The 24,194-nt window shown below is 49.9% G+C and overlaps 1 protein-coding gene across 1 annotated transcript in view; it reads right to left on the bottom strand.

The window, feature by feature from the left end:
* dysc (whirlin protein dyschronic) overlaps positions 1-20,044 on the bottom strand; it is a 352,774-nt gene extending 332,730 nt beyond the window's left edge. The window contains exon 1 of the mRNA XM_077650615.1: positions 19,944-20,044. The gene's annotated coding sequence lies outside the window, so the exon portion shown is untranslated. The remainder of the gene's footprint in view (positions 1-19,943) is intronic.
* Between the last annotated feature and the right edge of the window lie 4,150 nt (positions 20,045-24,194).

The following is a 24,194-nucleotide window of genomic DNA, read 5'->3' as shown; positions in this document are numbered from 1 at the left end:
GTATCGGTTGTTTGACTGTGGCATACACTGATAAGCCCCCTCCACATACTTCAGGCTAATTCAAGCCCAACGACCTTTCCTGGTGATTCTGTGGCCCGCCAGGTGGCAGGTCGTCGAGTGGGCCTCCAGTAAGTGGCCCGTCTTATTGGTGTTGGCGTGGCTCCTTGAACGGTTCTCGTCAAGGGCTCTCACTGGAAGGAGGAGTACGTCAACAGATGAAACGTTCGTGGCCCGTCTCATTGGCGTTGGCGTGGTGCCTTGAACGTTGTCTCGTCGAGAGTTGTCTGGCAGGAGGAGTACGTCACCGGATTAAACGTTCATGGCCTGCCATGTGGCCAGGTCGTCCAGTGGGCCACCAGTACATGGCCCGTCTCATTGGCGTAGGCGTGGCGTTTTGAACGGTGTCTTGCCAAGTGCTCTCTCTGGCAGAAGGAGTACGTCAACGGATGAAACGTTCGTGGCCCGCCAGGTGGTCATGTCGTCCAGTGGGCCTCCAGTATGTGGCCCGTCTAATTGGCGTTGGCGTGGTGCCTTGAACGTTGTCTCGTCGAGAGTTCTCTGGCAGGAGGAGTACGTCACCGGATGGAACGTTCGTGGCCTGCCATGTGGCCAGGTCGTCCAGTGGGCCACCAGTACATGGCCCGTCTCATTGGCGTCGGCGTGGCGTTTTGAACGCTGTCTTGTCAAGTGCTCTCTCTGGCAGAAGGAGTACGTCAACGGATGAAACGTTCGTGGCCCGCCAGGTGGTCATGTCGTCCAGTGGGCCTCCAGTATGTGACCCGTCTAATTGGCGTTGGCATGGCGCCTTGAACGGTGTCTCGTGAGGGCTCTCTCTGGCAGGAGCAGTGCGTCACCCGATGAAACGTTCGTGGCCCGCCAGGTTGGGAGGTCATGGCGTAGACTCCAGTACCTGGCCCGTCTCACTGCCGTCGGCGTGGCGAATTGAACGGTGTGTTGACGAGGGCTCTCTCTGGCAGGAGGAGTACGTCACCGGATCAAACGTTCATGGCCCGCCAGGTGGCGAGGGCGTCTCGTGGGCTCCAACACGTGGCTCGTCTGATTGCGTTGGCGAGGCGCCTTGAACGGTGTCTCGTTGAAGGCTCTCTCTGGCAGGAGCAGTGCGTCACCGGATGAAACGTTCGTGGCCCGCCAGGTTGCGAGGTCGCCCCGTGGGCTCTAGTACTTGGGCTGTTTCATTGGCTTAGGCGTGGCGCCTTGAACAGTGTGTCGTCGAGGGCTCTCTCTGGCAGGAGTACGGCACCGGATGAAAAGTTCGTGACCCGCCAGGTTGTGAGGTCGTCCAGTGAGCCTCCAGTACGTGGCCCGTCTAATTGGCGTTCACGTGGCGCCTTGAACGCTGTCTCGTCGATGGCTCTCTCTTGCAGGAGGAGTACGTCACCGGATGAAACGTTTGTGGCCCGTGAGTTTGCGAGGGCGTCCCGTGGGATCCAGTACGTGGCTCGTCTCATTGGCGTTGGCGTGGCGCCTTGAACGGTGTCTCGTCGAGGGCTCTCTCTGGCAGGAGTGCGTCACCGCATGAACTGTTCGCGTACCGCCAGGTTCTGAGGTCGTCCCGTGGGCTCCAGTACGTGGCCCATCGCATTGACGTGGCCGTGGCGCCTTCAACGATGTCTCGTCAATGGCTCGCACTGGCAGGAGGAGTACGTCCCCGGATGAAACGTTCGTGGCCCGCCAGGCTGCGAGGTCTTCTCGTGGCCTCCAGTATGTCGCCCATCTTATTGGCATTCGCGTGGCGCTTTGAACGGTGTCTCGACGAGGGCTCTCTCTGGAAGCAGGAGTATGTCAACAGATGAAACGTTCGTGGCCCGTCTCATTCGCGTTGGCGTTGTGCCTTGAACGGTGTCTCGTCGAGGGCTCTCTGGCAGGAGGAGTACGTCACCGCATGAAACATTCGTGGCCTGCCATGTGGCCAGGTCGTCCAGTGGGCCTCCAGTACGTGGCCCGTCTCATTGGCGGTGGCATGGCGCCTTGAACGGTGTCTCGTCGAGGGCTCTCTCTGGCAGCAGGATTACGACACCGGATAAAACGTTCATGGCCCGCCAGGTTGCGAGGTCGTCCCGTGGGATCCAGTACGTGGGCCGTCTCATTGGCGTTTGCGTGGCGTATTGAACGGTGTCTCTTCGAGGGCTCTGTGTCCCGCCAGGTTGTGTGGTCGTTCCGTGGGCTCCAGTACGTGGCCCGTCTAATTGGCGTTAGCATGGCGCCTTGAACGGTGTCTCGTCGAGGGCTCTCTCTGGCAGGATTGCGTCACCGGATGAATCGTTCGCGGCCCGCCAGGTTGCGAGGTCATCCCATGGACTCCAGTACCTGGCCCGTCTCACTGCAGTCGGCGTGGCGCCTTGAACGGTGTCTCGTTGAGGGCTCTTTCTGGCACTAGGAGTACATCACCGGATGACCCGTTCTCGGCCGGCCAGGTTGCGAGGTCATCCCGAGGACTCCAGTAACTGGCCCCTCTCACTGGCGTCGGAGTGGCGCCTTGAACGGTGTGTTGACGAGGGATCTCTCTTGCAGGAGGAGTACGTCACCGCATGAAACGTTCGTGGCCCGCCAGGTTGCGAGGTTGTCCCGTGGGCTGCAGTACATTGCCCGTCTTATTGGCGTTGACGTGGCGCCTTGAACGGTGTCTCGTCGAGGGCTCTCTCTGGAAGGAGAACATCAACAGATGAAACGTTCGTGGCCCGTCTCATTCGTGTTGGCGTTGTGCCTTGAACGCTGTCTCGTCGAGGGCTCTCTAGCAGGAGTAGTACGTCACCGCATGAAAAGTTCGTGGCCTGCTATGTGGCCAGGTCGTCCAGTGGGCCTCCAGTACGTGGCCCGCCTCATTGGCGTTCGCGTGGCGCCTTGAACGGTGTCTCGTCGAGGGCTCTCTCTGGCAGGAGTACGGCACCGAATGAAACGTTCGTGGTTTGCCGGGTTGTGAGGTCGTCCAGTGGGCCTCCAGTACGTGGCCCGTCTAATTGGCGTTTCATGGCGCCTTGAACGGTGTCTCCTCGAGGGCTCTCTCTGGCAGCAGAACTACGACACCGGATGAAACGTTCATGGCCCGCCAGGTTGCGAGGTCATCCCGTGGTCTCCAGTAAGTGGGCCGTCTCATTGGCGTTTGCGTGGCGTATTGAACGGTGTCTCGTCGAGGGCTCTGTGTCCCGCCAGGTTGTGTGGTCGTCCCGTGGGCTCCAGTACGTGGCCCGTCTAATTGGCTTTAGCATGGCGCCTTGAAGGATGTCTCGTCGAAAGCTCTCTGGCAGGAGGAGTACGTCACCGCATGAAAGTTCGTGGCCTGCCATGTGGCCAAGTCGTCCATTGAGCCTCCAGTACGTGGCCCGTCTAATTGGCGTTAGCATGGCGCCTTCAACGGTGTATCTTCGAGTGCTCTCTCTGGCAGGACTACGACACCGGATGAAACGTTCATAGCCCGCCAGGTTCCGAGGTCGTCCCGTGGTCTCCAGTAAGTGGGCCGTCTCATTTCCGTTTGCGTGGCGTATTGAACGGTGTCTCGTCGAGGGCTCTGTGTCCCGCCAGGTTGTGTGGTCGTCCCGTGGGCTCCAGTACGTGGCCCGTCTAATTGGCTTTAGCATGGCGCCTTGAACGGTGTCTCGTCGAGGGCTCTCTCTGGCAGGAGTGCGTCACCGGATGTAACGTTCGAGGCCCGCCAGGTTGCGAGGTCTTCTCGTGGGCTATAATGCATTGCCCGTCTCATTGGCGCTGGCGTGGTGCCTTGAACGGTGTCTCGTCGAGGGCTCTCTCGCGCAGGAGGAGTGCGTCACCGGATGAAACGTTCGCGGCCCGCCAGGTTGCGAGGTCATCCCATGGACTCCAGTACCTGGCCCGTCTCACTGCCGTCGGCGTGGAGCCTTGAACGGTGTCCCGTTGAGGGCTCTTTCTGGCATGAGGAGTGCGTCACCGCATGAACTGTTCGTGCCCCGCCAAGTTTTGAGGTCGTCCCGTCTGCTCCAGTACGTGGCCCATCTCATTGGACTGCGTGTGGCGCCTTGAACGGCGTGTTGACGAGGGATCTTTCTGGCAGGAGGAGTCTTTCCTCTGTCTCCAAGTTTCCTGTGTACGTCCTGTTAGCGCACGCTGTTTGATAGAGGAGTACGTCACCGGATGAAACGTTCGTGGCCCGCCAGGTTGTGAGGCCTTCACGTGGGCTATAATGCATGGCCCGTCTCATTGGCGTTGGCGTGGTGTCTTGAACGGTGTCTCGTCGAGGGCTCTCTCACGCAGGAGGAGTACGTCACCGGATGAAACGTTCGCGGCCCGCCAGGTTGCGAGGTCATCCCATGGACTCCAGTACCTGGCCCGTCTCACTGCCGTCGGCGTGGAGCCTTGAACGGTGTCCCGTTGAGGGCTCTTTCTGGCATGAGGAGTGCGTCACCGCATGAACTGTTCGTGCCCCGCCAAGTTGTGAGGTCGTCCCGTCTGCTCCAGTACGTGGCCCATCTCATTGGACTGCGTGTGGCGCCTTGAACGGCGTGTTGACGAGGGATCTTTCTGGCAGGAGGAGTCTTTCCTCTGTCTCCAAGTTTCCTTTGTACGTCCTGTTAGCGCACGCTGTTTGATAGAGGAGTACGTCACCGGATGAAACGTTCGTGGCCCGCCAGGTTGTGAGGCCTTCCCGTGGGCTATAATGCATGGCCCGTCTCATTGGCGTTGGCGTGGTGCCTTGAACGGTGTCTCGTCGAGGGCTCTCTCGCGCAGGAGGAGTACGTCACCGGATGAAACGTTCGCGGCCCGCCAGGTTGCGAGGTCATCCCATGGACTCCAGTACCTGGCCCGTCTCACTGCCGTCGGCGTGGAGCCTTGAACGGTGTCCCGTTGAGGGCTCTTTCTGGCATGAGGAGTGCGTCACCGCATGAACTGTTCGTGCCCCGCCAAGTTTTGAGGTCGTCCTGTCTGCTCCAGTACGTGGCCCATCTCATTGGACTGCGTGTGGCGCCTTGAACGGCGTGTTGACGAGGGATCTTTCTGGCAGGAGGAGTCTTTCCTCTGTCTCCAAGTTTCCTGTGTACGTCCTGTTAGCGCACGCTGTTTGATAGAGGAGTACGTCACCGGATGAAACGTTCGTGGCCCGCCAGGTTGTGAGGCCTTCCCGTGGGCTATAATGCATGGCCCGTCTCATTGGCGTTGGCGTGGTGTCTTGAACGGTGTCTCGTCAAGGGCTCTCTCGCGCAGGAGGAGTACGTCACCGGATGAAACGTTCGCGGCACGCCAGGTTGCGAGGTCATCCCATGGACTCCAGTACCTGGCCCGTCTCACTGCCGTCGGCGTGGAGCCTTGAACGGTGTCCCGTTGAGGGCTCTTTCTGGCATGAGGAGTGCGTCACCGCATGAACTGTTCGTGCCCCGCCAAGTTGTGAGGTCGTCCCGTCTGCTCCAGTACGTGGCCCATCTCATTGGACTGCGTGTGGCGCCTTGAACGGCGTGTTGACGAGGGATCTTTCTGGCAGGAGGAGTCTTTCCTCTGTCTCCAAGTTTCCTTTGTACGTCCTGTTAGCGCACGCTGTTTGATAGAGGAGTACGTCACCGGATGAAACGTTCGTGGCCCGCCAGGTTGTGAGGCCTTCCCGTGGGCTATAATGCATGGCCCGTCTCATTGGCGTTGGCGTGGTGTCTTGAACGGTGTCTCGTCGAGGGATCTCTCGCGCAGGAGGAGTACGTCACCGGATGAAACGTCCCTGACCCGCCAGGTTGCGAGGTCGTCCCGTGGGCTCCATTACGTGGCCCGTCTCAATGGGTTTGGCGTGGCACCTTGAAGGACGTCTCATCGAGGGCTCTCTCTGGCGGGAGGAGTACGTCACCGGATGAAACGTTCGTGGCCCGCCAGGCTGCGAGGTCGTCCCGTGGACTACAGTACGTGGCCCTTCTCATCGGCGTTGGTGTGGCGCCCTGAACGGCGTCTCGTCGAATGCTGTCTCTGGCAGGAGGAGTACATCACCGGATGAAACGTTCGTGGCTCGCCAGGCTGCGAGGTCATCCCATGGGCTCCAGTACGTGGCCCGTCTTATTGGCGTTGGCGTGGCGCCTTGAACAGTGTCTCGTCGAAGGCTCTCTGTGGCAGGACGAGTACGTCACTGGATGAACCGTTCGGGGCCCGCCAGGGGTTGACCGAACAAACCCAAAACCTCCTCAAATTCTCCCAGAAATATCCCATCAGTACATTTGGAATGTCCCCAGGGGGTTCTCATTTTTCCCGAAGACGTCCAAAAAACGTACCCACATCTAGCCGTGTCCATAAAGGTGTGCGTCCCAGGGACAGCCCCAAAATGTTAATGCTAGATTTCTCGGCTCTGGCTCAATAAAATTATTTCTTCTTTTTCATGCAGACTTCAAGCATCTAAGCGCACATATGTGCCGAATGCCAGGCACATGCTTACGTTGCAGCTGGTCAAATACATCTCAAGACTCGCGTGAATGCTTGCTGGCTAGGCCATTCAGACTTAACTTTTTACATGAAAAGTGCTTTAACAAGGTGAAAATTTGGACTGGTTGGTGCATGATCTTGTGACAGGAGCAGCGCAGCACGAGACAAAGGCGGGTCACGACGCTGAATAACAACCAGATTTTAAATGCACGTTCGTCGAATATATACATCTCGCTCGTATAAGAAGGAAAAGAAAGAAGCATGAAAAACGCGTAAGATGTACACGTGCTGAAATATTAAGACATCGCACGTAGATAATCAATTTCTTGTCACGACGCGCTATTGAAGGTATGCAGACGCATATGTCGCACTTTGGTCGGATGTTGAAGGCTTCTTCAATGTCCCTGGTCCGTTGATCAAAATACGACGGGATGACCATTGTGTTGATAAGCTGCGGAGCGCATTCATGCTATCTGCAATGTTTTGCTAATTCATTGCTGATGGCGCCCTTTAGGGATCTTTTGTGCTCTCGAAGCCGTTTATTCAAACAGCGCCCTTTTTGACCAATGTATGTGCGTCCGCATGACAGAGGTATTTCATAAACCACGCTTTTCACACATTTCACATGTTTTTCCAGGTGTTTTTTCTTGCATTGATTTTTTTTCTTTGCTCGCTGTTGACTTTGGCGCACAGGCTTCATAATTTGTTGGGTGCTGACATGAGCACTTTTACACCAGCTCTTGCTCCTACCCTTTTGAGACTGTGGGAAATGCCATTAATTTTTTTCTACCCCCGCTTGATGATCTTGGAGTGCGCAGATAAGTAGGGGAGTAGTCCCTTCTAGCTTCGTGACCCGTAATGCCGGCATATGTGAGCGCCTAAAAAGGCTAGCGTCAAGTCAAGAAATCACATAACGTTGTTTCCTGAGAGTTCACTTCTTATTTCTAGTCCTAGTTCTTCTAGTCCTTCTAGTAAAAGTAGCAATGAGAGCCGCATTGATGAGAACCTATCATCATGAAGTTCGAGGCAGTTTTGACGCCCAGAACAGTCTGCTGAAAGCAGCAGTTTACCGCGAGTCTGCTATCCAGTGTCGCAGAATGGATTCTGCAAGCACTTAGAGGCAGAAAATATGTCACAACCACATCAGAAGAAAGGAAGCCGTACGCGGTCATTCCTTACATTAATGGTATTTCCCACAGTCTCAAAAAGGTAGGCGCAAGAGCAGGTGTAAAAGTGCTCATGTCAGCCCCCAACAAAATAAGAAGCCTGTGTGCCAAAGTCAACAGCGAGCAAAGAAAAATCAATGCAAGAAAAAGCACCGAAAAAAAACATGTGAAATGTGTGAAAAGCGGAGTTTAGGAAATACCTCTGTCATGCGGACGCACGTATACATTGGTCAAACAGGGCACTGTTTGAATGAACGGCTTCGAGAGCACAGAAGATCCCTAAAGGGCGCCATCAGCAGTGAATTAGCAAAACATTGCAGAGAGCATGAATGCGCTCTGCAGCTTATCAACACAATGGTCATCCCGTCGTATTTTGATCAACAGACCAGGGAGATTGAAGAAGCCTTCAACATCGGGCAAAAGAGCGACATATATGCGTCAGCATACTTTCGATAGCGTTTCGTGACAGCGAAATTGATTATCTGCGTGCGCTATCCTAATCTTTTACCACGTGTACATCTTATGCGTTTGTCATGCTTCTGTCCTTTCCTTATTGCACGAGCGAGATGTATATATTCGATCGAACGTGGATTAAAAATCTGGTTGTTAGTCAGCCTTGATTCCCGCCTCTCTCTTCTTTGTTTCGTGCTGCGCTGCTCCCGCCACAAGAACATGAAATGTGCTAGAATTTTACGCACAAAGGAAATATTAATTCAAACAGTCGCCCGATCCCGCCCATATAACAGGAAATAGAAGCGCAATACAGACGTAATTTCAGTTTATCAGATGTACTCTTTGCATTTAAATGAATAAAAACAGGAGACGCATATGTATGCACCTGTTAACACACAATGTACGGAGCACTACGACACCAGCAAATAATAATGGTCAAAATTTTCTCTAGCTCTGAGAAATCTGAAAAACAATGAAGCAACAAAAACAATACAGGCTGAAAGTTGATGCAACTTAAGCAAACATTCTAAAGGGTACAAAAGCATATATGCACACACAAAAGCAAACGCATGTAAAGAGCAACCTGGGTGCCAAAAGAAAAGAATGTGTGGGCGTACGATACAGATACGCGGTTTCAGGTCACGGATATTCTGCAGGGTGAAGCCTCCCTCTCGTTTATTCTACAAGGCGAAAATAAAAAACGAGCATAAACCACATATCTTGACGACGTAGCCATCAGAAACCCGGGGATGAAATAAAATGTTGTAACTATATATATGAGTTCAATGCAGCCTTCTGTCCTGCGCCTTCTCATGGCACACCGAACGCTCAAACATACGCGTCACATTCTCGTTACACCCCCGTTTTATTTTCTTGGGACTATGTGTGGAGATAAGACTTCTTGGAGCCGAATGGAAAGGGGGACGTCTTGAGGTAGGAGCCCTGGCACGCCGCACCCATGGTATAGCAGACCGCGCGTGCGGCACAATACGTCGTGGGAGGCGGTGAGCTGGGAGTCAGCAACGCGACCACAACACAAACTATACCGCTGCGACAGGACGGCAATGTAGGTAGAGCAGGTTAATCCATGGGCACTCGCAGCAAGAGTCTGGTGGGCTTCCGAAGATCTCTCCCGCCTATGACCACAGTGGACGGCCACGCTACCACCAACAACACGCCACAGTTGTCGGAGGCGCTGAGGGATGCAGAGTGCGCGCTAGAAGTCCCCCATTGCCTTGAAATCCGCTGCCTGGAACGACGCCTGTAAGAGCGCCATTATGGTGTAGGGCCGTGAAGCTGTGCAAGAGACTTGCGATGCGCCGCGCGCCGCTGCACCAGTTCCAAAAGGAATTATGTGGGCACACTGAGGTGCGCGGGAAAGCTGCCATGAATCCGCAGCTACGAAGTTCACGACAGCCCAGTGATGAGAGCAAGAGCTGCTGCGCACTGTGGCTTGCGCGTGAGTGGCTAGGGGCTGTGCGAATACGTGTGCGCAAGATGGCTTCCGTCCAGCGAGGAAGGCGGGCGAGCGACGGGAGGCCCATTACTGTGCCTCTGCTAGACAGTGGCGCAACGAAGACTGCTGGTAGTTGGAGATGCCTGCAGGGACCGCCGCACCGTGCTGAAGTTGGAAACACTATAGAAGACGGGCACGTTGGTGACCGCCGCTCCCGGCGATGCGATGAAAAGGCAGACCGCCGTCGCCTGCCTGCCAGCAGCATGGAGCCGACGGCCCACGAGAAAGATGCGGGGTGAACTCCGCTTCGGCTGTTCGAACAAAACTGTTAGATCTCTCAAAACGGCGAGTGCAAGCGCAAAACCTATCCCCGTAGCATTTGGCGCGAGGGAGAGAGAAAAGGGAGCGAGGAGTCAATTTGTATTTTTTGTTGAAAAACATTGGTCCCAAAAACGTTCTCCCAGTTACATTTCAGGGACCAAAATGCTATTTGTTTTTGTTTCTGCTTAACACCCTCGAGAAAATGTTTCTAGGGCATTAGTGGGCACATTTCCCTTTTGCTTGTGTTTCTATATCCTGCCTCTACGGCCTGGAAATGTTCGATAAATGTTGTACTGGGACAGATACATTCCATCCTTTCTGGGCGCTCCTGGGGAGGTACGTTGTTTGCAGGGGAGTTCGTCCCGTGGGCTCCAGTACGCGGCTCGTCTCATTGGCGTGTGCGTAGCGCCTTGAACGGTGTCTCGTCAAGGGCTCTTTCTGGCAGTAGGAGTGCGTCACCGCATGAACAGTTCGTGTCCCGCGGGGTTGTGAGGTCGTCCCGTGGGCTCCAGTACGTGGCCCGTCTCATTGGCGTGGGCGTGGCGCCTTCAACGGTGCCTCGTCGAGGGCTCTCTCTGGCAGGAGGAGTACGACACCGGATGAAACTTTCGTGGCCCGCCAGGTTGTGTGGGCGTACAGTGGGCCTCCAGTACGTGGTCCGTCTATTTGGCATTAGCATGGCGCCTTCAACGGTGTCTCGTCGAGTGCTGTCTCTGGCAGGAGTACGGCACCGGATGAAACGTTCGTGAACCGCCAGGTTGCGAAGGTCGTCCCGTGGAGTCCAGTACGTGGGCCGCCTCAATGGCGTTGACATGGCGCCCTGAACGGTGTCTCGTCGAGGGCTCTCTGGCAGGAGGAGTACGACACCGGATGAAAAGTTCGTGGCCTGCCAGGTTGTGAGGTCGTCCAGTGGGCCTCCAGTACGTGGCCCGTCTAATTGGCGTTGGCATGGCACCTTGAACGGTGTCTCGTCGAGGGCTCTCTCTGGCAGGAGGAGTACGACACCAGATGAATCGTTCGTGGCCAGGTTGCGAGGTCGTCCCGTGGGCCTCCAGTACGTGGCCCGTCTAATTGGCGTTGGCATGGCGCCTTGAACGGTGTCTCGTCGAGGGCTCTCTGGCAGGAGGAGTACGTCACCGGATGAAAAGATCGTGGCCCGCCAGGTTGTGAGGTCGTCCAGTGGGCCTCCAGTACGTGGCCCGTCTAATTGGCGTTTGCATGGCACCTTGAACGGTGTCTCGTCGAGGGCTCTCTGTGGCAGGAGGAGTACGACACCAGATGAATCGTTCGTGGCCCGCCAGGTTGCGAGGTCGTCCCGTGGGCTCCAGTACCTGGGCCGTCTCATTGGTGTTGGCATGGCGCCTTGAACGGTGTCTCGTCGAGGGCTCTCTCTGGCAGGAGGAGTACGAAACCGGATGAAACGTTTGTGGCCCGCCAGGTTGTGAGGTCGTCCAGTGGGCCTCCAGTACATGGCCCGTCTAATTGGCGTTGGCATGGCGCCTTGAACGGTGTCTCGTCGAGGGCTCTCTCTGGCAGGAGGAGTACGACACCGGATGAAACGTTCGTGGCCCGCCAGGTTGTGAGGTCGTCCAGTGTGCCTCTAGTACATGACCCGTCTAATTGGCGTTGGCATGGCGCCTTGAACGGTGTCTCATCGAGGGCTCTCTCTGGCAGGAGGAGTACGACACCAGATAAATCGTTCGTGGCGCGCCAGGTTGCGAGGTCGTCCCGTGGGCTCCAGTACGTGGGCCGTCTCATTGGCGTTTGCGTGGCGTATTGAACGGTGTCTCGTCGAGGGCTCTGTGGCAGGACTACGTCTCCGGATGAAATGTTCGTTGCTCCCCAGGTTGCAAGGTCGTCCTGTAGGCTCCTACGTGCCCCGTCTCATTGGTGTTGCGTAGCGCCTTTAAAGTGTCTCGTCGAGGGCTCTCTCTGGCAGGAGTACGTCACCGGATTAAACTTTCGTGCCCCACGAGGCGTCCAGGTTGTCCCGTGGGCCTCCAGTACGTGGCCCGTATCACTGGCATAGTCGTGGCGCCTTACAGGACGTCTCATCAAGGGCTCTCTTTGGCAGGAGTACATCACCGGATCAAACATTCGTGGCCCGGCAGGTGATCAGGTCGTCCTGCAGGCCGAAGTCCTTGGCGCATCTCGTTGGCGACCCTTGGTAACGTTGGCGTTCGCTCAACATCTTGATCATTGTCTCGGCAGTAACTTTGTTGTGTCGATCATACTGAGAAACTCTGTCGCTTTTCAATCCCTCGCTGGCGTTACGAGTTTAGGTGGTCAGTGGAAACGTTGCCGCATAAGGAGGGTTCTGGGGCCGTCGCATGACTGCTTGACGCAGAATCAGGGTGTAAATGAAAGTGATACATCCGCCGCGTTAATATGCGGCGTTTTAAGTAACGTGGATGTGTAGCTGACAGCAGAAAACTTCGGCTTCAGGCATCCAGGTAAACAGGCTGGTTTTCAGGACGGGTACTCCACAATAAAGCATATACCATCAATGATGTCATAGAGATGCGCAGAACACAAATAGATACTGTATATAGGGTTATAAATTGTGAATCAGCATTTGATTCAGCCGAAACGCCAGAATTCATGTGGACATTGCGTACTAGGGCTTGGAAGAGGCATATAATGAAAGTGCTTGAAAATGTATATCGGGACACCGCAAAGAACATGACCCTCCACAACATAAGTGGCAATCGGGGAGGGCGCCATGGAAGGTGAAGCAATCTCTCCGCTGCTATTCACTGCATGTTTATAATAGTTATTAGGAGGATTTGTTTAGATGAGCTGAGAGCAAGAGTTAGCGGAGAACACCCTTCTAACCTCAGATCGTCTGATTACGTTATGTTGCTAAGTAAATGAGGCGAGGAATTTCAGCGCACGATTAGCGACAACCGCTGAAAGCACAGCGGTGGGCAAGAAAATAATATGAACAATGTGAAGAAATGTGAAGAAGTAATTCATGTTCAACAGTCTTGGAAAGCAAGAAGTATTTACACTTGGCTACGAAGGATTTGAAATGGTGAGGGAATACATGTACTTGAAGCAGGTGTGAAGCAGCATTTAATTGAGCCGAAACAACAGAATGCACGGGGGCACTGAGTAACTAGGGCCCGAAAGAGGCACATCTTAAAATGCTTGAAATATCAGGACAGAAGACGAACCACGGTCCTCCACAGAAAAGGTGATAACATAACAATCAGGCAGGGCGTCAGGACATTTGACACAATTTCTCTGCTGCTATTCACTGCATGTTTACAAGAGGTATTGGGAGCGTTTGTTTAGATGAGCTGACGACAAGAGTTAGTGGAGAACACCTTTCTAACCTGAGATCGGCTGATGGCGCTGTCTTGCTAAGTAAGCAAGGAGAGGAATCTCAGCACACAATTAGAGACTTAAGTGCTGAAAGAAAAACAGTGGGTCTAAGAAATTAATATGAACAAAATTGAAGAAGTAATTATTGTTGATCAGTCTTGAGATGAAGAGTAGTTTACAACAGACAACAAAGCATTTCAAATGGCGAGGGAATACATCTGCCTGAAGCAGATGTGAACGCAAGTCCGGCCCACTAGAGTGAAGCAGCTCAAGCAGAGAAAATTGGTTAAGCATTCATGGCGTCAGTACATACCAGAGCAAAAAAAAAGGAATCCACAATGAGCCCATTAAAAGGAGAGATAGGTGTCTATTGAGTTTCTAATGAGTTTAACAAAGGTGGCAGTGTGTGGCGTAACATTTGTTTACCGTAATTAGTGCGCGCTTTGGGAACGTACCATGTTTCTCTGTGACGTGTGTTGTAAATGTTAGAATTCATTGTTAATAGCGATAAATGCTCGAAAAATTTCGCGTTCTGTTTTTTCGCAGTAGTGAAACGCTTGAGTAAAATACTACGATATATGGAGGTGACCGGTTGTAAATTAAGGGCGCTGAAAAGAGGCTGCGTATGAGCGTCTTATGAAGAATTGGTGATAGCGCGCACTGCTTTCTTCTGCAATAGAAGTAGTTTTGTGATGTTAGACATCGTCGTGTTTCCCCAGAGTAAATGACAGTACTTCAGATGGGACAGGAAGAGAGAGTTTTAAAGCAGTTTTTTGACGCTCAAGGGAAGGAAAAATCGAAGTTTCGTTAGTATTCCCACAACACGAGCGATTTTGTTAGCCACTGGGTCTGTATAAAGATTCTAAAGTAAGTTTTCTTGAAATACCACTCCGATGCATTTAATAGATGGCACAAAGTTGATAATCGAGGAACCCATTTGCAAATGGCCGTCAATGTGGACATTTTTGTTTTTAGGTTGAAAAAGTACAACCTTTGTCTTGTTTTTATTTATAGAGAGCGAATTCAATGAACTCCATCGATTAAGTTCACTTAAAGCAGCGTTCGCAAGAGCCAACAGGACCCTTGCACAACCAGATGTAAAGAACAGACTAGTGTCATCAGTGTATATGATGAATCGGGCAGTGGTGTCTATATTCATTATGTCGTTAACGTAAATATTAAATAACAAAGGTCCGAGAATGCTTCCTTGAGGTACACAGGACTGAATGTGTAAGTTATCGGAAATAGTTATTTATTGAAATCCTCTGACACCTGAACTGCAGATAGCTTTTTATTAAGCCAAGGAATGGGCCCCTGAAACCGTAAATTTCAACTTTTGTTAGCAGAGTGGTGTGGTTAATTGTGTCAAGGCCTTGGAAAAATCGATGAAAACGCCTAGTGTCACTAAATTTTGCTCAAATGCAGTATTAGTTCCTCTTGTGTTAGTAGAGCTAACTCTGTCGAGCGACCCTTTCGGAAACCGAACTGGCAGTCAGTAATAATATTATGTTTTTCGCAGAAAGCGGTCATTCTCAGTGTTATTAGTTTTTCTAGGCATTTTGAACATACAGGCAAAATGGATATTGGTCTGTAGTTAGACAGGTTGTTTTTATCACCTGCTTTGAAGAGCACTGAAACCTTTGCGAGCTGCATGCGCTTCGGAAATATACCGTTTACAAAGCACAAGTTATACACATACGCAAGAATTGGGCATATCAGATCTAAAACGTGTTTTACGGGGCATATTTGCAGGTCATCAATATCGGAGCTTTTACTATTTCGCAGAGCGGAGAACGTGAGAAAAATTTCTGCGGCGCTGGTTGGAAGTAAAAAAGCACTATCACAATTTCTGGAATTGAGGTACTCTGCGGAGCGTGGATCGTGAAAACTATTTACAAGGGACCCAAGATAATTATTAAAAGCGGTTGCTAAATGCTCGCCTGATGAACGTTCCCCGCTAATTATCAATTCCCGTACGACCTCTGAAGGCTGGCGTCCAATGTTAAGCACTGTGCTAAGGTTTCTCCACGTGATATCCGTTCGCTTTATAGCTTCAGGATTAAACAACCTGTGAAGGTAATCTTTCTTGGCTTGTCTGGGAGTAGCAGTTAACTTATTTCGAAATTTCTTAAAATCGGACAGATGGCACGTGTCTCTTGTATCCAGAAAACGTTTGAATAGAGCATCTCTTTGTTTTATTAGTTTCAGAAGTGCATTGGTTATCCAAGGTTTTTTAGCTTTTTTAGGCTTCAGTGTTTTAGGATGAAAAGATTCCGAGTAAGCCTTTTTGAAAAGACGCAGAAATGACTCGTACGCGACATCTACGTCAGACTGATTGTACACCAGAAGCCAATTTATTTTTGATATTTTTGTGCGGAACTCCTCAAGTGTAGCCGGATTAATATGTTGAATAGTCAATGGGGGACACTGCTTCGGTTCTTTAGCCGAGACATACGATTCAAAGAGAAGAAATACTGTCAAATGATCAATAATATGAGCGCTGATTACTCCGGAGTTAATAGCTCGAGATTCAATGTTTGTAATAAAAACATCAAGCAAACGTTCACAGTCGTTGCTAATGCGAGTTGGAGCAGTAATTGCGTTAAAACATGCATTAGCTTCTAATAGTCGAGTGAAATCAGTACATAGCTGTGTTTAGTTCAACATGTTAATATTTATATCGCCGCCCAGGACGAGTTCATAACTGTTTTCATTTATCCAGGATAAGAAGTTTTTCATATATATAAAAAACTTTGCCACGTTCCCGCCTGGAGGGCGATATAAAACAGAAAATATGCTTTTTTATGAATGACAGTCAAAATTTCAAAGTCCGGTGTGACCGCCGTAAAGTCGTCGATTTTTTCACACTGAAAACTTTCTCTGCTCATGAAAAGTACTCCTCCACCGTTCTTGACTGAGCGATTTTAGTGTCTTGTGTAACCCGGGATCTGTATTATTTCGTGTTCGTGTCGGTATCATGTTTCACAAAGCATAATAACATCAAATGGAAAGACAAAACATGAAAGCAAGGCACACAGCTCATCAGACCTTATTGCACGCTGACTGAGTGTTTAACAGGAAGAAAGATGTGCATGGCTTCCGACGATAAATTTTAGTCACATCCCCAGCGATCAGCGATTTACTAGCCATCGATGTGAATGACGGTTGGAAAAAATGCTAGGATTCCCAGATCCCCATTTCATCTTATCGATGTCCGCAACGCAAGATATGCGCAGTACATTCGAAGTGTCTGTTTTGCGCGCGAAAATTTTGCCGCCCTTTGTCCACGCGTACTTCCATTCTTTTTCCTTCTTTCGCTCAACAACTTGTCCAAGAAGTTTCTTCAAGGCGGGGCAAAGGTGTTCATTAATAAATACCGGGGGAGAACTGGAACCATCAGCACTCTGGTAACCAAAATCAGAGGTTAAAATTCGATTCTTCCTGGCCTTTTCAATCACCGCTTCCCGTTTGGCACGAGAGCGGAACTGCACGACAATGTTAAGACATCATTTGTCTTTCCTTGGCACACGATGGCATATGTCTACATCGGAATCAGAAATGGGTTCACTTATGACGTCGCCTGGTTTAGTCAAGATTGAAGGCGGATTCTCGTCGTCGATTACCTGAACGCCTTTAATCTCAATGTTCCGGTTCCTTGAATACTGTTCTTGGTTTGTCACCCGGTCTTCAAGGTCAGATAGTTGTTGTCTCAGTCCTTTGCATTACTGTGATAGTGCGGCATTTTTTTTATTTAGCGCTGAGCTTTCCTTTTCTAATTTTGCACTGCGCTCAGCCATAGCATCACACTGTTCACTAAAGAAATCTACGGATTTTTTCAGGTCTTTATATTCTTTTCGAAGTTCTTTCTCAAGTGCACTGCGCATATCTCGCATTTCTTGTTTAAAATCTTTCAACAGTTTTGTCACTTCAGAAGGTATTTCAAATTAGCAGTTCAGCAAACACATGTACAAGAGCTTGGCAGCAGCGACAGGGGAAACAAAGAAAAAAAATATTAAAAATTGGCTACAAATGAATGCACAAACCTGTGTATAAAATGCGCAGATTTAGTGAACCGGTCGCCACAGCCGCTGTTGCCAAGTGAAAATCAGCGGTGAGGCACAGTTGCCTTTTTTCTAACCAATAATCTTTTAAAAATTACTCTATTATTCTCCCATTGATGAGCACCACAAATAAAAACAAAAAACTGAGGGTTATCTCATTCACAATAAAGAACACAGTCATCGTTGTAAAGCTTAATAGATTAGGAAATACGATCAGGTAGATCTTTATATATACATAAACATATATATATATATATATATATATATATATATATATATATATATATATATATATATATATATATATATCAAGAATAATAACGGTCAGAGCAGAGCCTTGTGGGACACTGGATTTTGCAGGAAAAGTAGATGGGATAAAATTATCACCTGTAAGAAACTGTGTGCGGTTAAATAGGAAACACTCAATCCATTTTGTGATGCAGGGGTCAATGCTCCGAATACTTTAGAAGGAACAAGTTTTGCGATACTTTGTCGAAAGCTTTTGCAAAGTAGAGAAGATGCAATCAATATTGATCCATGGTCAAGGCAGGAAGCCATACTGCAAATAAGAGATAACAACTGCGTTTGACGTGAATAGTGTTTGCGAAAACCATGTTTGACGTGAGTATAAAATGAGTTCCCCTGTTCTGCGTCAGCTGTGGTCTCCCTCGCGCCGCTAAATTCTATTATGTTGTCCACGCACCTGACCATGCATCGCCATCATCTGCTACGTTTAACTTTCCTTGGAATGCAGCCTGTTGCCCTATAGAACCATCGGTTATCTTCCATTGATATTATAGCCCTGGACATGTTCATTTCCTTTCCTTTATTGTGTACCTACCATGTAGCATTACCTTGAGTTTGTTCCGTGACCACCGCTGTTCTCTGCCTGTCTCCCTACTTTTATTATTTTCCATCCCACTGCTCGCTTCGTTGCCCTTAATTTCTGTTGAAGTTTCTTAGGAGAGAGTGAAAGACAGTGGTAGGCTGCTGTTCATGACCTGAGAACTGCTGCAAAACACACTTCGCATTCTTATTCCTCTAGTTGTTTTCTCTCAGTCGGATCTGCGGTCGCTACTTGGTCTTGATAGATGTACTGCCTTGCCGTTTCCAGTAGTTCACCGCCTATTATAATCTATTGCTCCCTTCATCAGCCCTTGAAACATCAGTTTTCTTTACATAAACTTTTAGTCCCACCACTCGGCTCTGAGTGTTAAGCACTCAGTCAAGCGCTGCAATTCCTCTCCTAAGTTACTTTAGCAGGGCAGTATCATCAGCAAGCCAGACGATAGAAAGGTGTTCGCCACGCAGTAAAGTAACGCAGTGAGATAGCACGTTATGAAAGCTGCAGAGGTATTGCGCACATAGAAACCAGGCAAAGCGTATTCAACTGCTGTTGCAGAAATTGTTCCACCAGCTTCTGCGGCATTGGTAGCAGTTGGGACTATTTTTTCAACTCTAGTTGAACACGATTTCGCTGGTTGGCCTTCACGGCGTTCACAGCTCCACGAGTATGGAAGAACTGAAGAACTTCCGCGTTTTGCTGGAACGAGTTGGTTCGCAAATATGTGTACTATTTTTTGATGATCATCGAGAAGTCTTAGCAACGTTGGACGCATATTCTCGGGAGCAAGTTGTGAAACACGCAGGTCAGTGTCGTACTTTACTTCGTTTTTGAGGCACTTTCCATCGCTAGCGTGCAGCTCGCTCCCGCCTCAGACGCATGCCGCGTGTCCTTACCTGCTGTTCAGAACGCGCTTGCGGTCGGCACTGTTTTGTTTGATACAAGGACGCTGGAAAATCATGTATTGCTTCGGTGCTCTCTGCGACGCAACGGGGCGCTATGATAAATACAAGGTATATGCGTTCAAAGAAACGCACGAGAATCATGCAGTTTCGTGCGTGAACATGGATCGTCGACGTGCGGTGTCCCTATGGACTACAGGGAGCAATATAAGGATTGTGCCTCAAAAACGCATTTACCGCACAGGCGCCGCGAGCGACGGTCGGTGGGGACCGCTCCTGTAATCGTGACGAATGCCGAAGTTCTTGTGGCACAGACGAATATCAGTATGAACAAGATTTTTAAAGACAGCAGACGAACTTCCTACATTTTATCATTTCCTACGTCATTTCAGGTTCTGAAATGACAAAACAAATGGCCCAATTTCCTGCACTTAGCCGAAGTTCTCCGCGTTCAGCCAATAAAGAACGCCCCCCCCCCCCCCCCCCCCCCCCTCAAGCAAAGCGCATTTTCGTGCCCTAATAGAGTTGCTACGCAAATGTCTCTCATAGTTACTCAGAACTTCTCGTTTAACACTGCTGGCACACAGACCATGGCTGTACTGTTTCTTGCATAGGCAGGCCTCGGTTGTTTTCTCTCGGCGCTGTGAATATACACGGGCTAGGAAGTCCGCGGCAGGATTAAACTAGACACAACGAGTCGCGTCAAATGAATCGAAATCTACATCAACGACGCGAGCAGTGAAATGTGATTTCTGCGGAATGTAGGGAATGTGGCGCACGACACATGGTTGTGATGGGCGTCACCAGTTGTGGTCGTCACATGCTCACAGTTCCGGCCATGGCCCATGCCTTTTTTTTCGTAGCGCCTCTTGATGCAGCCGCAGAGGGAAACACTGCATGTCGGCGGGAGCATGGCATATCTTCCCATGCAGCAGTCACACCGTCCGCAAAATACCGAACCACGTTCAATATTCTGTGTGGGTCTGAACCTATTAGCAACTCTCTTCACGCAGTGAACAGGCAATTACTCACTTAATGCACTTCATGCGAAGGTTGCACAGGCGTTGGCAGAGCGGTGGGCCTCATCTACGCTGCGGAGACCGGGCGTGCGACTCGGAAGGAACAAAGGGTCTGCCCTGAAGCCTCTTTCACTTGCTTCCTAAGACAGCTGCGAGTCCTGGCATGGCAGGCGCTAAACAATGTCGTTCCCTCCTTCACACAGCGCGTACGTCGTGCGGGCTGCGTTCCTTTCAAATGGCTTTTGCACGCCTAGCTGCTCCTCGTCAAAGTCATAACAGGCTGGCTCTGTGTAACAAACTGATGTCTCATAGGATTTGTGCCAGCCTGATATAAAACTTTTTGATGCAACTGGGGCGCAGAAAAAAATGTCACGCGTTGTGCGTCTCGTGTACCCACATTTCTTTCAGCTGCGCTTACAACTTTCCAAAAGATCAATTTTGATTGTCATTATTACTTTAATGAAGTAATAGGGCGGAGCGGCACCTGCAAGGCTGCTGTTCTGAGTGTTATAGGCTACTCAGTAGCGCAAGCAATGCTCCTAGGCGGCAAATGCAGCCTGTACTCTAGCTAAGAGACTGAATAGTTTAAAGCATTGGTTGCTCCGTACGCAGAATACATGAACAGCATCTTTTGTCACAGCAAAATAAAAACAGGAGAGTACAGTATACACGTAATAACAGGTGCACTCCATGGCAAGAAAGATCGGTTTATTGGGGTTTACGTCCCAAAGCGACTTAGCCTACGGGGACACCGTAGTGAAGGGCTGCGGATAATTTCGACCACCTTGTGTTCTTTAACGTGCACTGACTTCGCACAGTACACGGGTTTCTATACTCTCGCCTCGATAAAACTTCGGCCGCCCTGGCCGGGACCGAACCCGCGTCTTTCGGTTCAGCAGCCGAGCGCCATAACCACTGAGCCACCACGGCGACTGTCAATGGCAAGAAAAAATACTACATTCTGTAACTACATACATTTCAGCTATAAGAAATACAAATAAGAAATAATTTCATGTAGTACTACATCTTCAAAAGATCCTACATTGCTTTGAACGTGATGTTTTCAAGCTGGATGCTTCGAGCATCTAAACTATTCCAGTATCCGAGGTAATTTGTTCTGTGGCATTTGCAAACCGTATGTTGTTCTACTTGTTTTAACTTTCCGTGGTTCAAAATAACGTGTGTCATAAGATTCTACATTACCTTCGAGTTTAGCCATTTTTTGAATAAACCCACTTTTACATTTAGTTCCTTGTTTGAGCAACTTGTAAAGTCGGTACTCGTAGTATCTGTGGCTCAAACAACAGTATATTTTGTCAATAATTAGCGAGTGCGATAGACTAGTAGTGAAATGGTACGCTTTCAACAGCTCTTAAATTTTTGTTTATTTTTTTGCAGAATGAGCAGTCTTTTTCTGATAGATTTAGTACTTGACGCCCATGCGAAGTGACAGTTTTTAAAGCTGCACTAAAGAGGAAACTCGATTTACACGCTCTATGCATTCTCAGAAACTGCGAATTATTGTTCTGTGCGGTCGATTTTTCTATTAAATCAGATCAGACATCTCGGCTCCCGCCTTTTTTTTTTTTTAGTAGAGTAAGAAGAGTCAACCAACGCGCGGAGCTCCTTTCAGCCAGTCGCGTGGCGGCTTCACTTTCGCTTTTTTTTTAGTTTTCCGTGAATAAGTAGTTTCACTGCATAGCCGCAAATTAGGCCCACGGCAATTGAAATTCGCGTGGACTCTGCTTTCGCCGATCACTCCGCCTATTACTTCGTACCACTCCGCCGATAGCAGAGCGGCAAGTGTCACGTGACTGGCGTAAAGGCACTCCACTCGTTGGCCGACTCCTCCTCTTTTCGGAAGTCAGTTAGAAAAAAACGTGGGAGCCGGGACATTTAATTCGATTCAATAGAGAAATCGGCCGCAGAGGACAATAATTAGATGAATTCTCGGAGCGTGTAGGTCGAGTTCTGGCGGTAAAGAGGCGAGCTCAGAACCCTCTTTAGTGCAGCTTTAAGTCTAAAGAAGAAAATGCTACTGTAAACCAACATCATAACGTGGCGAGGGAATGCATGCCGACTTCGAGAAACTATGCCCACTATCGAAGCGAGACATTCCCAATGCGCTCGCTGCGAGACAGCACAGCATTCTCTATGCGAAGGCGCGAGATTTCATTACCGTTCCTGTTACTTGTACCCGCGAGTAGGGCCGTTTCTCTTTTCTTTTTTTTACCGCGTTAGTGCTACTGGTCGTTCATTTTTGATGGTAAATAACGTTTGGCGTTCTGCATTGCTTGACGAATTCGAGAAATATTTACCTGTGCTGCGGACTCGGCGTTTCGGTGTTGCAGCTGTCGAAGATTTATGCGAGGAAATTTACGTTACTATAATATGAGAAGCAGTGAGCAAGGACCGTATTCTATAAGCTGTCCAATTTGCGTTGACCATTTCCCCTCCATTCGGTCCTTTGTCATTGGTCACCCAGATATACCCGTGGTTTTCAAGCGTCTGGGGCAAGCGCCCTAGCCATTGGGTGGTTGGCGACCGAACCTCATCATTGGCTGCATATCGCAGCCAATGGCAGCCGGCGGTCAGGACCAATCGCCTGCTGTTGACAGAGCGCTGCGATGCGCCTCACCATTGGCTGCATATTGCATTCAATTTCAGCTAATGGTAAGGTCCGGTCGCCTACCACCCAATTGGCCAGGATCGCTTGCCCTAGGCACTTGAAAGCCGCTGGTATATCTGGGTGACCACCGACGGAGGACCGAATGGACAACGGAAAATGGACAGCTTATAGAAGACGGCCTCAGGTCGCCCTCTTCACGCGCAGTGCCATGCGCGGCACCCCTGTGCGCCTGCATCGAGCTCCCGAGTGCAGCCTCCTGATTGCCCACCTTGTGCAACTTCCACAACCCCGTACTGGACGCAGAGTCTTCGACCCGTTTTGTGGGTCACCCGTGCGGAAACACGAACACCCGTGGCCGCCGCATTTGCGCAAGCCCCTTCGCGGGACGTTCCTTCCCGGTATGCAATAAAATTTTTCTCTCATGCTGTTTGGGTTTCAACAACTCTTTGTATAGGTTACGTAATGCATAAAAAAACTTCATTATAATCGCTGCTTCTTCATCCGTAGTGATTCCGGCTCTTGAGGTTGGCTAGCTTTAGCATTTTAATGAATTAAAACGATGACGCAGCGGTTATGTCGAAGTTTTTTCTTGCCCTCGTGATATACACGCAACTTCACAACACAGCCATCGTTCGGCTGTTGAAACCGAAACCGTACCAGCTTGAGAAAGAAATTTGACTTTAAAGTATTTAGCGTTCATAGGGCAATACCTACTGGTAATCCATGTATACTGATCTCTCATTACAAAGAAGAAAACACGCGCTAACAAATAGCTGTCTATGCTCCTCGCAACCACCATGTGGCAGGTCGCTTCCGTCGATCAGTGATGCCCCGGTAGGTTTAACCGAGGACAGGCGCAGAGGATGTGTCCAATGCTTTCCTCTGATACTCACTGCCGCACACTCACATGGCAAAATTACTTTTGAAAAGTAATTACATTACTAATTACTTTCCTAGAAATCTCGCAAAAGTAGTTAAAGTACGTTACAGATTACCGCCCTCAGAAAGTAATGATATTAAATTATAATTACTTCCCAAAAGTAATGAAAATTACTTTTAAATAACTTCTTTAGTTTCGACCCACTGTTGATGTTTCCTACAAACTTTCTAGACTTCTTTGGCCGCCAGTATAGCCTTCAAAATGGCCGTCTGAAATTGTGCCCTTCATTGATGAAAGGTAGGCCTAGCCCATTGAACAGCCGCTTTGCCGACCTAGATAAGGTCAACTTAATGGAAAAACATGTATAACGAGGAAGTTCATTGTTCAATGTGTAATATGGTCCCACCGTGTTGATTTTGAAGAATTTGCCGTCCGCGTGGACAGCGGGAGCGCATCCACAGTTTGTTCGCGCTCATCGTCTCGGAAATGCACCGGGTAGCAGACAAGCTGCCAATTCTGCTCTTCAATTGACTCGTTCTGGAGGCATGTTGGCGGATATAAATTGCATGTCGCTGTGACGCGGTCTGCTATATTTCCCTTGAGTTAAAAATAGGGCTTCAGATCCGGCCACAGAAGTTAGCTTTCCCGAAGACTCACAGTCAAGTTTTTTAGGTATCAGCTGAGACTTCATGTCATAGCGGCGACATGACAATTACATGTGAAGCTGTCTAGAGGGAAGTATTCGCTCAAGCCCT

This window comes from Amblyomma americanum, chromosome 1, assembly GCF_052857255.1.
Source record: "Amblyomma americanum isolate KBUSLIRL-KWMA chromosome 1, ASM5285725v1, whole genome shotgun sequence".
Lineage (NCBI taxonomy): Eukaryota > Metazoa > Arthropoda > Arachnida > Ixodida > Ixodidae > Amblyomma > Amblyomma americanum.
The sequence above is the reverse complement of the archived record's forward strand: the minus strand, read 5'-3'. Positions and strand labels throughout refer to the sequence as shown.